Here is an 18410-nt window from a genome sequence, read left to right on the forward strand (position 1 = left end):
ATATATATATATGCAGAAAATAGCATATAAAAATGCATGATCCCAAAATATAGAGGAGGAAGATAAAAGATAATCATTTGGGGGTATTTGAATTGGGTGTTTGATTAAGATTCCCCCCTCCCCCAAAGCTGTGAAAATAGTTGGAGAAACAGACCAATTTGTATAAAAGTGTTACCCTTAAAAAAGTATTAATACTTGATCATTCTGCCCTCCTGTGTGCCAGTTGCTTTCCTTAAAAAAAAAAAAAATTCCTCCTACCACTAGAATTCTGATCAGCTTTTTCAATTTAAGATAAAATAGGTAACCTAACATTCACAGCACATCTTGGTCAAACTTGATTATAAACAAGTTTTTTTTTTTCCCCAAATTACACCTTACTTAATTTTTAGAATTTACCTTTCACTTTTTACCCCTTTCTGTCACTGAATTCAAAAGTCTTCCCTATGACTTCATAATAATATATTTTAGATAATCTTCTTGGGATTTTTTGGGCTGCCTTTATTTTTTCTGTTGGTTCACTTTCTTCTTTTAATGTGTACACATCCCCGTGATGTTGATTTCTTCAAGCTGACCTGTGGTCCCTGCCTTCAAAGTTATTGCCAGAGATGAAATGCACTTCCTAACCTTCACCTTGAAGTTCACCCGCCTCTTTGAAGTACTTCATTTGGTTTTCAAAACTAAAAGTTGTAAGAAATCTCAGACTTTCAGGACCCTAAATACAACATCAGGAATGCAAGAGGGAAAAAATCATACAGACATACACAAAAGGATACAGTATAAAATACTCAAAGAATTAACTGAATGAGAAAAGGAAGCGTGAAATTCACATCAAACAAAGCTTTGAACATTAAAGCAAATGAAAGTGAAGGGAAGAAATCTATAAGGAAAGCAAACAATCACTGCTTCCTGTCAGCTGCAGTTATTAATTAGTGTTCCATCATTTGCGCTAAATGCCCAATGAATACTTTTGCTTCTCTGGCAGGCCATTTGCTTTGTAGCTGGCGTCTTAATGGGAAATGACTCAGCTTGTCCTCGTGTTTGTCACTCCTGCCCATAACGACTACCCTGACAGCACAGTCTATAAGCTGTGCTGGCTCTAGAGAAGGTGGAGAATTTTTTTCCCCCAGATCCCAGTTCTTACCTCAGCATCTCCCCTGCAATCCGCTGTTCACAGTGTTGTCACTTACGTTGATTCTTCCTGCATAAAATGCTGGAAGAGCTAATTTTATGTTGTTTTTGAATTATAACAAACTCCTTTCCAGTGTGACTCCAGCCTGGATTTCCTGCTCATCCTTTGTGTCCATCACAGCATAGAGCTTAGGAGAGCTTGGTTAGAACCCAGGCTCTAGACTCAGTAGATGTGAGCTGAATCCTGGCTCTGTCGGCCATTCGCTCTGTGACACTGGACAGGTGACTTTAGCTCTCAAGACTCCACCTCCTATCCGCGGAGCTAATAGCCAGCCCCAAGGGTTGCTGTAAGAAAAAACTGAGCAAGTCTATGTATATAAAGAGTTAGCTTGTTACCTGGAGGTTGGAAGATACTGAAATACAATTTGTTGAATGAATGGGACAGAGTAGATAATGAACAAATCTGGCTCTTATAATTAGTACTCTCTTTCATGATTGCTCTTCTCTCCTCTGGAATGCACTTCTCCGTCTGACTCATCCATCAAGATCTGTCTCAGCCTCCACTCGAAAGCCTTCCTTGACTGGCTGTCATTCACTCCTTGTCCCTTCAATCACAGTGTCTTGTGTGTGCTTCATTATACAACCTGTTACACTGCCTTTGACTGCACTGCACGTCTGGCTGTCCTCCTAGACTGTGAGAATCACTGTTGCTCGAATGTGTTTGTTCATCCTTTCAGTTCCCTCTGTTATCATGTGCCTGGAACACGATAGGCTATTTGCTTGTAAGTAGGACCCTGGTAATACCATACAGTACTCAAAATAACTAGTTTCTAATAGTGGAATTAAGACACTATATCAGAGCTATTTTAGACTGGGAATTATTTTGAGGCTGACTCTAAAATTATTTCATATTTAAAGCTCAGGTGAGATTTGTTGGTAAGTTTAGGATTAACAGACCTACTTATAAGTTTTGCATTACTTATTATTTTTCTTGAAGTACGTGCCTATAGAATACAGAAATAGCCATGACCATAAGAATACAGAATCAGGCAAAGTTGTAAAGTCATGTTAAAATGACCACTTGGTAATTGTCCGGGCATGGAAAGTAAATAGAAAATTCGCTCTGGGAGGATATATAATTGAGAAAAATAAATGCATACTTATACAAATGCCTGATGACACATTACTGAATTTCTTCACTATTCCTTCAAAATATGTGACACAGAGAGAATCACTGTGGTAGGTAGTCTTCACAAGTTTGAAGTTCTGGATTCTAGGTTTTAGCCCTATTATATGTGTTACCAGAGGCCAGTCACTTAATCTCTTTGCTTGCCAGTTTTTTTCTTCTGTAAATAGGAAGTAATAATACTCTCCTACCTGCTAAAATGGTATCTATGAGAAGGAAATGAGATAAAGCAAGTACAAGTTTTTTATACTTGCAGGTTCCATAAAGTTGCAGGTACTGTGAGATAGAGCAAGTTCCTGGATCTTTGAAGTATATGTACAGTAAGAGGGGCCTGTCACTTTAGACATCATATATTATCCAGTACTATTTGTCTACTACCTCACTCATCTTCTCAGGGGCTAATCTAGCTGGACCTCTCACATTGCAGTGGCTCTAGTTGTGATTTATGTACAGTTTCAGCAGCAAACAACTCTCCATAGACTGTATATTGAATTCATTTTCATTTACCTCTGGGAGAAAAAAAGAACATCACCCTACTCAAATTGATAGGCACAAACATGCTGCTTTTGATGAATCACTAATATAGTTTTCTCCAGGATCGTAGCAATTATTATTTAGGAAAAGACTATTGGTCCAAGCCAAGTTATAATATAGATCCCTTTGTATTTCAATATTTTAGCCTAATGAATATCAATTAATTGCCTGTCTAAAGGACTTGGTGGAAAAACGTGGGAGCTCCTGCTTTAGCAGCGCTGTAAGCTCTTGGCATGTGGAGCTCAGTCATGTTCATCTCTCCTTCCCCATCATTGGCTCCAAGACTTGATGCAAGGATTCAGAAAATGTTAAACTGCTCCTAAAAGCATCTCAGTCTCAGTGCTGGGCCTTGGGGGTGATGACTTCCGTATGCCAGCCAGAGAGAGACAGAGTAGCTGTAATAGGTCATGAACATGCTCTCTCCATCATTCACCTACCCACAACATTGAGGTAGAACCACATGGAAAGTACACAGGTTTTTGGCACAGGGGCCAAAGTACCTAAAGTATGCTTCTTACAGCTAAACAATGGCTTGAAACTTTATCTGAATTTCCTGCCTTGAGCTGTGTGTGGCCCACTGGCAAAAAGCTAAGTCTGCAGAGAAAAGGGTGGTTTGGGTTCCGGGCTGGGCTGCAGAAGGCCCATTGTCAGCCCCGCCTCGGGGGTATCTAATGCTGGTGGGGTGAACTTGAACCTACTGTTTCCTCTCCTTGGGCTAAAAAGAGAGTACCAGGGTTCAAGAAATCAGAGATCAAAACTCCAGATCCTTCAACAATACCTAGCCCTGAGAGGTTTTTGTTTGTTCAACAACTTTAAATTTCTCCCGAAGTGTTTCTTTTTTTTTTTTTTTTTTTTTCCGAAGTGTTTCTTAAAAGGCAGTGCTACTAGACAGTTGTGCTTTGTTACAATACAATCACATTCTCTTCTGATGCCTCTACAGGCTTGGTACATGCCTTTATGTTAAGGGTTTGCCCCTTGCATGCATTTATGTCTGACACACCTTGACCAGATAATCGGGTTAACATTTTAGGAGTCTATCATTCTATGGACTCCCTGGGTGATTTTGGACAAGTCACTTAATGTAGCCGGGTCCCAGTTTTCTCATCTCTGCTGTGGAGCGGGTAACTATAATACCTGTCTGCCTATTTCAGTGGTTATTAGGATTGAAGGTGATCAATATGTGAGCATGCTTGGCAGTCTTTAGGTAGGAAGAAGTGTTCGTTAGTGAGGGAGGATGCAGCTTGGACTAGATAATTGCCAGATAAGGTCACACCTCTATTATGCAGTTATAGTATTTTATAATACAATGCCTTCAATAATCAGGGAAATGAAAATAAACGGGGGCCCCAATTATATCTAGAAAGACATTCAAGAAGACAGACTCTCATTACAGGAGAAGTCTGTGGCAAGATACAGAACAACTCCAGTATGTTTTCTTGACTGGTTGTGAAATGCTTCTCTTGATTGTATTAATAGACATTCACTTTGGGTGGATTTCCTTGGGTGCAGCCACAGAGGGGGAAGATTCTTATGTCTGGTCAGCATAAGTTAGAAACAGTCCACTTTAAATTGCCAAGGAGAGAGCCATCAAAAAATTCAGAGGGCTGTGAATTGGTTTGTGTCACAAAATGTTTAGACGTAAACCTTTTAAATTTGACACTTTCCTTTAGCTCACCTTGATTTTACTCATTGAGTAATGATGACAAGGACAGGAAATGACAGTGTTTGTGCCAGAGTCACAGCTCTTTAGTATTTTATATAGTACTCCGGTGATCCTGGTGATTCAGTAACCTTTGCTCTCCACTGTACAGATGCTTAAACAGAGGCTTAGTGATGTTAGCTCTTTGAGTAAACAAGTCATACAGATGACCCAAGGCATTGTGAAAATAGGGATGAAATGACTTTAGATCGTTAAACAACTTATTTGAAACTATTCTCTGATGCTTATTCGACATGTTTAACAAATAAATGATAGAAAACACATTTTAGCGACTTCCCTGGTGGTCCAGTGGTGAAGACCTCGCCTTCCAATGCAGGGGGTGCGGGTTCGATCCCTGGTCGAGGAGCTAAGATCCCCCATGCCTCGTGGCCAAGAAACCAAAACATTAAACAGAAGCAGCATTGTAACAAATTCAATAAAGACTTTAACAATGATCCACATCAAAAAAATCTTAAAAAAGGAAAAAAGAAAACACATTTTAGGCAGCAGCTCAATAAGCTCCCACATGTTACCGAGTACAGTTTTAATTTGCTGTATGTGCCTCCAACTTCAGGTGTTCTTTTAATATTCCATATGCTCGTCCATTTTGTTTACCATCTGCAAAGCTGTAAACAATGCACACATTATTGACTGGACTAGATATTTACACTGTCACCTTATAAAAATCTCAGTTGTTTTCCTCCAGTTGCACATGATGAGTTGTCTACTCACCAATGAAATAAATTGAATTTCCCCTTTTCTCTCAATAACCTGAGGCTAATCTTTTCTTTCAAAGATCAGGTTCTTAAAAGTGAGGACTGGAATAAAAGATTCTGTGGTTGGTCTGTGGTCTCTGACCGGAAGACTTGTGTCTCTTAGTGGGTAGCTGTGCGTGTGAGCGCCAGGGCTGCCGTAAGTCTGATAAGTGGGGAGAAAAATGGCGTTCAGCCGCTGAAAACAACATCTATTCCTTAAACCATTTTCTGTGTAATTAGAATGAAGGATGCTGGATTTTATGCTCACTTAAAGAGCAATGAAATGATTGAAAACAGCAAGCTTTACTTTTACAACTTAGGAGCAATCAAAATTCTGGATCCCTGGCTGACACTATCTGTTATCATTCAACTAAATAATCCTTGCAGTTTGGCTGAGGACATACCTGTCTCCATTTTCTTAGTATTTGTTTTATTGTTTGATAGTTAATTACCTGCTAACAGGAGCTCCCCTTCCCTCCACCAAGAAATCACAAATACAGAAAAAGTAAGAGCCTCTTCCCCCAAGATGTTCACGTTTGTCTCATTATTTGGTTCCTTTGACAGTTATTTATTTGAGAGGGCTCCTTTCTGTGTTCCAAATCCGCCAAAGTTAAGTGTGCGACTTCTGTCTTCATATTTACTACTTGAACGTGGCCTGTTTTTCTTTTACAATGATGTTTGTTCATTCATTGAAAGTGGCATCTGCTTTTCTTCTAGAATTGTCATATTCACAAGATGATTCACATTTATTAGCTCCTAAAGTAAAGGAAGATGTCTCTCACAAAAATATATCCCTCTATTTTTTAATTAAATCTAGTTTCTCCCCTATCCAATGTTAAAGCAAAAATAGTATTTATTTTTTCCATTGCTCTCTAATTCCAAAGGTTCTGCCTCTTCTCACTCTTCATAAGAAGCGAAGGTTGCCTGCATAGGATGTGGAACGTCATGTCATTTCCTTGGCCCTCTCTGTTCTGTTCCTTTCTGGGTTTCAGCATCTTTTTTTTGTTTGATTCTTTAGTCCAACAGTCACATTTGCTGAGTCTGTGAAGATGTCCAATGTCGCCATTGGCTTTTAACATAAAAGAGGAAAACTAAGCTGGACATTTCACAAACAACGCTATGGCTGCTGATCTGAGAGAAAATACAGTTTTAGCGAGTTCTAATCTATGCCCTGAAACAACTTTAAATGGAATAAACTGAGAGAAATAGAAAAGAATCGGGGAGAAATGTGGCATTCAAAGCGATAAAATTCTATTTTTTTGCCTTTCCTTTTTTTTTTTCAGGCTTCAAAATGAATTAATTGGAACTATGTTAGAAATCCACATTTCAGTTCACAGGCAGATTTCCAGATTTTAAAACAGAACAAAGCAAAACCACTTTAGCAGTTACCTCTGCTTGAGCGATGGTCTTTGATGAGACTTTATTCTTATTTTTCATTATCCCCCAATGACTTGCTTAATATTTTTGCTATCTTTACATATTACGTATTTCTCATCGAAAAGGCATGACTTATTTGTCCTTGAATTCCATTCTCAAAGACATCCTAATGTCCGAAATCTCTCCCTCTCTCTCTCCCTGGCTCTCTCTCTCTCCCTTTAATGTTTTGTTTCTAAAGCAAGGTGGCTTTTTGGTTTTGTTCTTCTCCAAGAGGAAACTATTGTTTAAAATAAAAAACAGGGACAGGAAATAACAAACTGATAAATGTCCCAAACTATCTTTATAGCATAAACCCTAGGGAACAGCCTCCAGGATCTCTGGTTTCCATTCCATAAAGACCTACGGTGACCCAAATGTTGACATATGGAGAGAAACATCTATTGAACTGAATATATTGAGTTCTTCCCTCAAAAAAAAAAGGCCTTTTTCTGGTTTCACAATTAATTGTTTATAAAGGAAAGAAAAGTGTTTCTGTGGTCTCTTGTTTTATTATCCTCATATAAAGCTTATTTTCCAGTTATTTTCACAAGAAAGGACAGGGCTTCTGGTTTGGTGCACATTTCTGATGTTTGTACTTCTTATGCCTATTGTCTGCTCCAAAATGCTGTCAGTACAGTTTCTCCAGCCCCATTTATCCTCCTGTAGAGTGGTACCTCTTTACTCGCTCACTTTAGAATACCTGAGTTTGCTAATGTTGCAGCTTTCCATAATACAAAAGACCCTGGTAGTCTCCCTAGAGAAGGCAATTATCTATTATGCTTTGGGGACACAAAAAAACAGCTCATGCAGGGCAGTGCCTACAAACTCCGTTCCTGCTGGGGCTGTCCCGAATCAATTTAAGATGCCAACAAATACAAATTGAGTTCTGGATAGAGGGTTAAAAACACCACATTTTTTACTAAAGAATCATCCTTCTAGGGTGACTGCAAATATTGAATAATTTTCATGGTGATTACTAATGTTCAAAGGAACTCTGAAATAAAAATAAAATGGACACCTATTTTGGAGTGTCTCTTTTCCCTTTCCACTCAGCATGTGTTATGTATTCATGCCTTTTTGGTAGATTGTATGTCTTTCTTTGGTTTAATTCTTTAAGTCTACTGTCTATGTTATATGTTAATAACATATTATTGAATGTGTAAAGTGTGTGGGACCATTAAATACAGAAAGTAAACAAAACATTATTACTAAGGTATTATTTATAAAGAGAGAGTTTTTTTTTTAAACATCTTTATTGGAGTATAATTGCTTTACAATGGTGTGTTAGTTTCTGCTTTATAACAAAGTGAATCAGTTATACATATACATATGTTCCCATATCTCTTCCCTCTTGTGTCTCCCTCCCTCCCACCCTCCCTATCCCACCCCCCTAGGTGGTCACAAACCACCGAGCTGACCTCCCTGTGCTATGCGGCTGCTTCCCACTAGCTATCTATTTTATGTTTGGTAGTGTATGTATGTCCATGCCACTCTCTCACTTTGTCCCAGCTTACCCTTCCCCCTCCCCATATCCTCAAGTCCATTCTCTAGTAGGTCTGTGAAAGAGAGAGATTATCTGCTTAAACATGTCAGACTGTGGGGGGTACACTATTTTGTAAGGCATACAACATGAACAGTGGCTGAGAGAGGGGCACCTGGACCGAGCATTAGATGAACCCTGGCCCATTTGCATCCCATGACGCCTAAGGCATGATCTCTGCCCTCCAGACGTGTATAGCTTGGGGTAGAGTGGATGAAATTAGTAACGAATTGTACTGATGTGTCATCAGTGCTATACTAGTGATGATCATTGTTCTATTTAGTTAGATGGATAATCTAGAGATTAATGCAAAGGTTTAGAACCAGCAGTGATACTTTTTCTTATCCCTAATGCATTAATGGTTTGGGGGATTTCACTCTAGTTCTAGCTGGTGAGATATGGTGATACAGATAGGACTCCTTTGTCCAAGGGATTAGTGATTTAGAACATTTATTAGGTAAATTGCAGGATTGCCATTGTTAGAAAACAGTGGGCATTATGTCAAAACTATATTATAGTTTAGTGTTATACGTGGAATTATGTCCCAGAGAAAGGGGAAGGCCTGAACCCTGGTACCTGTGAGTGTGACTCTATCGGGATATGGGGTGTTTACAGATATCATCCAGTTAAAGTGAGGTCATTGGGGTGGGCACTAATTCAGTTTGACTGGTATCCTGGTTAAAGAGGGAATGCTGTGGCAGCCAAGGTACAGAGTGAAGACAGTTACGTGAACGTGGAGGCGGAAACTGAAGTGATGCTGCCAGAAGCCAAGAAACACCTGAGGCCACCAGAAACTGGAAGAGGCAAGGAAGGATTAGAGTGAGCGTGGCCCTGCCGACACATGGATTTAGTAGATTTCAGACTTCTACCCTCCAGAACAGCGAGACAATACACTTCTGTTGTTCTAAGCTATCCACCTTGTGGTACTTTGAGATGCACTCAGTAACCTTTTCCTTAACATTTAAAATTATACCTGTTAAAAAATATTCACAAGTTGGATGAAAGAAGTTGACCAGAGTTATGGCATATAAAGCTGCAATTAGATTCAGTTAATAAATTACAGATGAGAAGCATTGTCACTAGTGACTCACCTGGGAAGGACTGTTAAGGTTATTCAAAGAGTATATTTTGTATTTAGAGAAATTAGTTAAAATGGTCAGTTCAATTTGTTCGATAACATTTAGTGAATTTACTATATCCCACTTCCTTTTGGGAAAACAAGGATGCAGAGATAAATAAGAGGTGATGTTAAAAATCAGGTTCTGCGTGTAACAAAGACCGTATATCTCCTTTTAGGAATCGTCTATGAAATTTCAGAATTCTCTATATGCTAACCATGCATTCTATTCCCAAAGCTCAGGTCTTATAGGAGTAGAGTTGCCAGGTAAAATACAGGAAGCCCAGTTAAAATTTTAATATCAGATAAACAACACACTACACGCTTTTTTTAGTATAAGTGCGTCCTATGCAGTATTTGTGGCATACTTACACTAAAATAAATATTCACTATCTGAAACTCAAATTTTACCAGCTGCCCTGTATTTTCATTTGCTAAATGTGGCAACCTAGGTAGGGGTAAAAGTCATATCCAAGAGACCCAAGATGAGGAGCCAAAGAATCATCACCAGGAAGTGACCACATTAACTTAACTCCTGTTACTGCCTGTTTACTATCTCAAGGGGTCAGTAACGATTTTCAGAGCCGTTTGTAATACTAAAGTCTTAGGGTGATTTTGGCGATTAAATGAGGTAGTCCATTATCTGTGTTGGAATGGCTCCTGTTGAATAGTCAGGACCCTGTAAATGTTGCATAAGATTGTTTTTTCATCATCCAAAGTAATGCTTAGTAGAGAACTATCTTGTGTCCCGAGGCAGGATACAAGAGACGGCTGCACGCATGCATTTGTTAAGGATAATCTCGAATCCTTAGTGCCTGGTGAGGCATCTGACTTTAGAAACATCCAGAAGTCCTCCTGTTGAGTATGGATACGTTGATATCACCAGTGTATTCTTTTCCAAGGGCTGCTATGTCGAAGTACCACCTACTGGGTGGCTTAAAACAGCAGAAATCTATTCTCTCGCTGTTCTGGAGGCTAGGAATCTGAAATCCAGGCATTGGTAGGGGTGGATCCTTCTAGAGGTTCTGAGGGTAAATATGTCCCATGCCTCTCCTAGGTTCTGGTGATAGCGATCTCTGGCCAATCTCTGGCATTCCTTAGGGATCTCTGGCTGGCATCCCTTAGCTTGTGTCACAGCAATACCAGTCTCTGCCTCCATCTTCCCATGGCTTTCTCTTTGTGTGTGTCTGTGTCTCTTCTTATCAGGACATCTGTCATATAGGATTAGGACCTACCCTAATCCAGTATGACCTCACCGTCACATGATTGATGCCAAGACCTTATTTCCAAATAAGTTCACTCACAGTACTCAGGGTTAGGACTTCGACATGTATTTTGGGGGCACCCAATTCAACCCACAACAACCTTGTGTCTACGCTTCAGAGCTTTTTGAGAGCCTCAGAATTGCTTTTGATAACAACAGAGATGAAGCTTATTGTAATATTTGAGATGTCCCATGCAGTTTATCATTGGTGTAGAGAAATGAAAATGTTCTCTTTAAAAATATAGTGTTTTCTCCAACGTTTCTAGTGCAGAGTTTTAGAAACTATTTAGGGAAACGCATACCTAGGTGGTAATATATGAATACTATATTTAAACATTTTGTAATTATAAGATAAACTTCACAGCGTAGAATTTCCAACTTCAAGGAAGAAATATGGGAGAGAAAAGTAAAATTAGTAATAGAAACATTTTTTTTTTCCATCTTCCCTTATTTGTGGGCCTTCATCTCTATATTTTGACCTATTCAATATTTTTAAAGTATTATTCAGTTTTCAATTGTATAACCAGTGAGCCGAAAGCTAAGATATTTTAATCTGTAATATTTTTGCATGAAAATCTGTTTTCCTCATTTTCCAAAGAAATGTCTATAAATTTGCTCAATGAAACAAATGCCAACAGATAGAATATAGCTATTCTTAAAAATTATAACTTTTACAGATACTTCCAAAATCGATGTGGTATAAGAAATAAGAAAAGTCCTGGGTTGTGAATGACCTTAAATGTGAGTTTACTCATTTATAAATGAGGATTAAATACATAATCATAATGACATTGCCAAGTTAAGATATTTCACGTTGGTAAAGTGCCTGTAACAGATTTTGACATGGTAAATATTCAAATTATGTTTTTCTCTTCCCTTCTCCATTTTTTATTTAAAAAAAAAACCACTCAGACATGGAGATTAAATAAAACAGGTGTATGTTACTGTTTGGGTTTTGCTTTTCTTTTTTTCTTGTGGGGAGATTATAGGGCACTGTTTGTTTTTTTTGGCATTTTTTTTCTGTTGAAATTATAAATGCCTGAATTTGGAATGACTGTAATTCTAGTTGCTATATGAAGGAGGATTTACTATAGAAAACATTTGGTCCTGTAAACCACCATCAGCAGTTTTCAGGTGATCAATAGAATAAATGTGAGAAATACCTCCCATGATATTGTTCTTGTCCAGTAAACTATTACTTGCTATACAGTGTCCTTTGCATTGCAAAGGATAACAGGATAGATTATGTACACCCGTTTTGCTAATTTCCAGGAAACAACTGACTCACTGAAGCCTCGGTAGTGTATTTGGAATATAAATGCACATACTAATGGAGCTGATGTTATCATCCTTAAAGATAATCAAAGTCAATAATTTACTAGCACTGAAGAGAACTCTGCCTTAGATCCAGGCCACTTACCACAGGAAGGATACAGGGATGAGGTCATTTGTAAGCCACGTCCATCAGCTAACAGATGGTGAGACAATTTCTGTGGCTCCTCACAGAAGAAATTTTCGACTAGCACGTATCTTTACACACCAAAATCAACCAATTTGGATAGCCTGCTTGTAATTTATGTAGCTATTTCCCAAGCACCTGCTCTTTTCACTGGCATGCTGACTAAATACAGATCTTGGACATGTAGTGTCCCCTTTTCTAGGACAGGTTGGCATTATGTAAGAACATCTGCAAATCTAGAACGGTGGGATCTATCCAGTAGGTATTTCTGTAAGAATGCATCTACAATTGTTAGCAGAGGAGACATCTGATGACAGTTGTATTAGTCTGCTACTATATGGACCCACATCTGAAGAAAATGCTCATTGTAAACAACAATTTTTTCTTGGACGAGGGAAGCAAGGATTGTTTTCTCTGAACATCCATGGAAGTAGTCACAGGAGATTGTATCCGGATCAGCTGGCATTCTACTGAGTATTATGCATGTCAGGAAAAGACAAGGCACTTGCTTTCATGTTGCTCATGAAGTAGAGAGATGGGATTCAGTGGCTAAACAGACAGTTTTAACACATTGTGGCAAATGGTATCAGAAGGGTGCTCTGGAAGCATATGGAGGAGGTGGTCAACCCAGTCTTCAAAGACCGGGAAGCGTTGTGCGGGAGAGAACATCTAAATTGGGTTGTCCAGATGATTCAGATTTAGGTGCAGGGCAGAGTGTTCCAGGTAAGGGAACATCTTGATAAATTGCATGAACCAACAGTATGTTGGTTCTGGGGGAAAAAGTAACAGTACAGGATGCCAGGGATGTTGTTAAGATGCTGCAGAGTGAGGTAGTGGAGAGGTGTTGGAAAGCCTGTAGGACTTAAAAGTGAGTTTCACCTTTATCACGCACCCAGTGGTGCATTGCAAACGACCTAAGCCGATTTGGTCATTCACGTTTATTAGGTTTGTTCCTTTGTTTGTTCGCTATTCATATCTTCCAGTAGTTAGATGTAAGTAATGGCTACAGTTAGTTTGTTAACAGGAAAGCAAGCCTCAGTCCTAACTCTACTACAAATTAAAACATTTATTAAGAGGCAGTACCAAGAAGCAGTCACACAATCTGTTCTGTGAATTAAATGAAATCTTCAGCTTTCTGGCCTTTTAGACACTGTAACAAGATCTTCAATTCAAGGCTCATGTGCAGATGTGACGATATTCAAGCAGCAGGGCTTGGCTACATCTAGTCAGAAGCAAGCAGCATAACCCTCTGTCAGCAGCTTGGGGTAGAACAAGAGGGGCTGTTAGGCTGGGCCATTGTTCTCAATGGAAATGTATTTGGTATAGACTACTGGCTTTGGTTCCTGAACCCTGTTCAGGAAAGGGGAGAGATGCCCACTCAATATTACTAGTCTCCACATATCTTGAATGCCTCTCATTTCACCAGTGAAAAATCATTTCAGTCATTCAATATCCAAATAAACTCTCCAGGGCTGATGAGAGAGGAGGGCCATTGAAATTTTAGTGCTTACCTCAGGGAGATGGGCTTCTGGTGAGTCTCTCCATTGGTGACTAACTCTCCAGCACACTAACCCCATTCTCCACGAGGGTTCTTCATATGTCAACTCACCATCTCTAGGGCACGGATCAAAACAACATGTACGCGTATATCCCACTGTTGAGGCAAAAGTCTTTTAAAGTAACATATGGACATTATAACAATGAGTTTTAAACATGGGACTGATATTAGTAGAGTCCAATTTTTGAAAGCTGAAGGCAGAGGGGAAGGATCAATTTGAGAAGGACAAGCCAGACAGGACGTTATTCCAACAGTCAGTACTACGCCATTTATACTAAGGAAGAAAAAGAGGAAATTTAGAGAAATGCATGTTTATACTGTTGTATGACTCCAAAAATAAAAGGAAATTGTGTTAAACAATTACTAGCATAGATATGTAATTAAAACATATATGCATATACATACATATTTGTGTTTCTCTATATTTTTCTACTGTGTGTGGTGTGTATTAGGTAAGTAGATATATATTTGTATATACATATGTATATACATATATATGTATATAGAGAGATGTATCTATCTTTCTACCTAATAGAAAACAGATTAGGATTTTATTAAATTAGTAGCCCATCTAATGAGCTTAGTCTAAAGGCCCATTATGCCAATTTGGTTGTTCTCATCTGTTTATTGCTTGCATCCATTTCTCTGCAAAATGTGAGAGAAATTACCTCTCCAAAAACCCTTCGAAGGGCTCTTCACCTCAAAAAGAACCTAAAATGGACAGCTTGTTGTTAGTCTAATCAAAATTCTAATATATTTTGAAAACTTACATTGTTTATAAAAGGTGAGGGGCAGTAAAGCTAATTTAACATGCTAGCAAGGTTGTAGTTAATCAGTTTAACAATTAGATGATTAATAGCTGGGTAGTTAATCATCACCAGTCAGGAAAGCCTGCTTCTTAGTACACAATTAATTGTAAATCAGCAACATCTTGCCATTATCTGTTACATCCAAACAGCTGTTAAATTTCTGTTTCCTTTATCATCTGATGATATAATTTTATCATTTCCCTTACAACTCTTTCCTAACCCAAAATCAAGAGCAACATTCTATAAATACAATGATGAAAATAATGCTTCTAACATATAACAGTGTTTTCACTGGCTGCTTGGGATTGGTTGGTGGCAAACTCGATTTATTGTCTTTCCCTTTTCTAGATTTCAATAAAGATTATTGTCTCTGTAACTAATTTTTTCATTTAATATCACATTAACTTTCATTCTCATTTAATTGTTCCATATGTGCCTTGTTTTCCCCAATAGATTTTAAGCCCCTGTGTCTTGAACATCCTCTGCAGTCCCTCGTCTCATCCCACATTATACATATTAATATCTATAATTAAGCTGAACAGAATTGAGCCTGTGACATTTTCTCAGTAAGTTGGTAGCTTTGGTATTGTAAAATATACCCGACAGTACCTAACTATATCACATCTGCAAAATGGATTTCTGAATGAACCAGTGATGGAATTGGATAAGGGACACAATGGGTCACTTTATTTATTTGTTTGTTTGTTTGTTTATCTTTTATTGAAATATAGTTAATTTACAATTTTGTTTTAATTTCTGCTGTACAGCAAAGTGATTCAGTTATACATATATATATATTCTTTTTCATATTCCTTTCCCTTATGGTTTATCACAGGATATTGAATATAGTTACCTGTGCTATACAGTAGGACCTTGTTGTTTATCCATTCTATATGTAATAGTTTGCTTCTGCTAACCCCAAACTCCCAATCCATTCCTCCCCCACCCCACCCCACCCCCCCTTGGCAACCACAAGTCTGTTTTCTATGTCTTTGAGTCTGTTTCTGTTTCATAGATAGGTGCATTTGTGTCATATTTTAGATTCCACATATAAGTGATATCATACAGTATTTGTCTTTCTCTTTCTGACTTACTTCGCTTAGTATGATAATCTCTAAGTCAATCCATGTTACTGCAAATGGCATAATTTCATTCTTTTTTATGGCTAGGTAGTATTCCATTGTATATACGTACCACATCTTCTTTAAACATTCATCTGTCGATGGACATTTAGGTTGATTCCATGTCTTGGCTATTGTGAATAGTGCTGCTATGAATATAGGGGTGCATGTATCTTTTTGAATTATAGTTTTGTCCAGATATATGCCCAGGAGTGGGATCACTAAATCTTACAGTAACCCTATTTTTAGTTTTTTGAGGACCCTCCACACTCCATAGTGGCTGCACCAACTTACATTCCCACCAACAGTGTAGGAGGGTTCCCTTTTCTCCACACCCTCTCCAGCATTTGTTATTTGTAGACTTTTTAAAGATGGCCATTCTGACCAGTGTAAGGTGGGACCTCATTGTAGTTTTGATTTGCATTTCTCTAGTAATTAGTGATGTTGAGCATCTTTTCATGTGCCTGTTGGCCATCTGTATGTCTTCTTTGGAGAAATGTGGTAATAACTTCTCTTTTAGATGAGTAATGGACAAATTAGGCAATTGTACTGCTATACAATTGTGTTTGCTTAAACATCAGGGCAAAGTATGTTACACATCTTCATTCCATCTCTTGTTCCAACTTACCCTCAGCCAAGCAGAACATGGGAATAGTTTTTGGCTTCTTAAGTATCCTCACCTGTACTGTATACCTTGGGATAAAAACAAAACCAACATGGATTCATGGATTTTCAGTACATTGCTACTGTTTCTCCAAATCACTATAGTTGGAAACTTGCATCTTGCCACCTTCACTGAAGCCATAGTTAACTTAGACTGTTAGCTTTCTAACTGTTAACATTAGAAAATGGAACAAGTTAAAGTCCGGGCCCACTATGACTCTGAAAAACAAAAAGCCTTATTTACTGCTCACTATGCAATGACACAATAGTTCCTCCATTTGCAAACAAACAAGTATGACTAAATATGGACTATTCTAGTTCTTGCCTTCACCTGGCAAACATTTCTTATTTCACTTAACCTTAAGGCTTTATTCACTGTAATTAGGAATTGCTTAATGCACTATTTTACCTAAGTCTCCTGAAATTTCATCATTTTTTTTCTCCTGTAGTTCTAAAATACTAACATATCTCATGGATGTTATTTGTTACCATTCTAGATCTCATCTCCATCCAGCAGGCAAACAAATGTTTTCAAATGGATAATACTGATATTGCCACCTTTCTTGAAAGCATCCAATGTCTGCTGCTTGACATTTCCGTATTCCACTGAGATAGCATAAAGCCCCAAATTCATGCCACTCCTTAGGGAGATTGGGCTCCACCTGCAATCTTTGCTCACTGTGGTCCTGGCACCCTGGCCTCCATTATTCAAGTCTGAGCTTGTTTCCAACTTTGCTACTCCGGTATCGTCCAGTGTTGGTGGACCTTTCATCTGGAAGGCTCCATGCTGAGAAGGTCGTATGGACAGCATCCTGTCATCACTAAGGTCTCCTCTCTTCTGTTACTTTATATTAGAGAGGCCTTCCTGACCATCCTAAGTCAGCAGCCTCCCAACACTAGACCCCTCCTTTTTCTTTCACCCAGTTTATTCCTTATTTATAACTTACTGTTTATTACTATGTAAAATTATCTCATTTCTTTCTCTACCTATGTTCCTTCCTTCCCCCTGACTATGGTGTAAATATATAAGGACTGAGACCATGTGTGTATTGTTTACAGCTGTGTCCTCAGGGTCAAGAACCATACTTAGAACATAGATGCTCAATAAAAGTTTCCCAGTGAGTGACTAATGTTCAGTGAATAGAATTCCCACTCTCTCTTTCATTGACTTAGTGACTTTGTAAGCCTTTCACTTAGCTCATTTCTCCTTTGGATTCCTTATTATTGATTGTATCACTCCCCACTTCTAATGATTGCCTTCATACCTTTGTTTTAAATGATTACCGCATCGGCAAATAATAGTTACTTTTTAAAAATTTTCATTGAATGCAGTGTTAGCTTATTTTTAAAGGAATTTTCCATCCATAAAAACTGAACTAGGATTGTGCCATAATGGCAGAAGCCTAGTGTTTATTGTGTTCATAAACTCGTGACATTTTCCAGCTCGAAGTGACTTTGGAGAGCATCTAGGACAAACTTTTATTTTACCCATGAGAAACCTGAACGGCGGGAGGGTTAAATGATTTGCCAAAGGTCAGATCACTCGTGAGTGGCAGCTGAGGCTGAAACCAAAGTCCACTAGGCCTTGCTGTGTCCAGATTATACAAGAGCCTTCGTGATTTCTAAACTACTAATGTCTCAGGCTGGATGACAGCTTAGGAAAAGAAGCAGGCCAAAGGCACCGGAGTTGTCAGACTAGGGAGCAGATCACAGGGAAACATGGAATTACATGAATATTTGCCCACTGCTTTTTATCTGCATCAGGCTTTTAATTCAATGTATAAGGAACATTGAGTGAGCAGGACCCAAGAGATCTGGCTTCAAAGACCTAAGCAGTACGGGGAGAGTGAACCAAGAAACCTTTCCTAAATTTAGAACATTGTCTGCAGTCCTTTGATATAACTCACCGTATCCGATTGGCAACCTGGAAATGTGTATCTTCTGTTGAAGAATACCTGAAAATCTCACGCTGAGAATTTGCCAGGAACTTTGTTAAGCTAAACAGCACAGAAAGATGTGGGCTAGAAAAGTAGAAAACTATCATCTGTGCCTGATATTTGATTTCTTTAACATTTTTGCAGAAGTTGCTTCAGGGCAGAGGTTCTGTTTTGCTCATCATTGAAACCCAGCATACAGTGCAGGGCCTGGAACTTAGAAAGTG

General features: G+C 38.5%; 1 protein-coding gene across 1 annotated transcript in view; it reads left to right on the top strand.

Moving 5' to 3' along the window:
- Positions 1–18410, top strand: part of CNTNAP2 (contactin associated protein 2) — a 1784833-nt gene that overhangs the window by 280939 nt on the left and 1485484 nt on the right. The gene's annotated exons all lie outside the window — the stretch shown is intronic.

The sequence above is a fragment of the Eschrichtius robustus genome, chromosome 8 (genome assembly GCF_028021215.1).
Source record: "Eschrichtius robustus isolate mEscRob2 chromosome 8, mEscRob2.pri, whole genome shotgun sequence".
Taxonomy (NCBI): Eukaryota; Metazoa; Chordata; class Mammalia; order Artiodactyla; family Eschrichtiidae; genus Eschrichtius; species Eschrichtius robustus.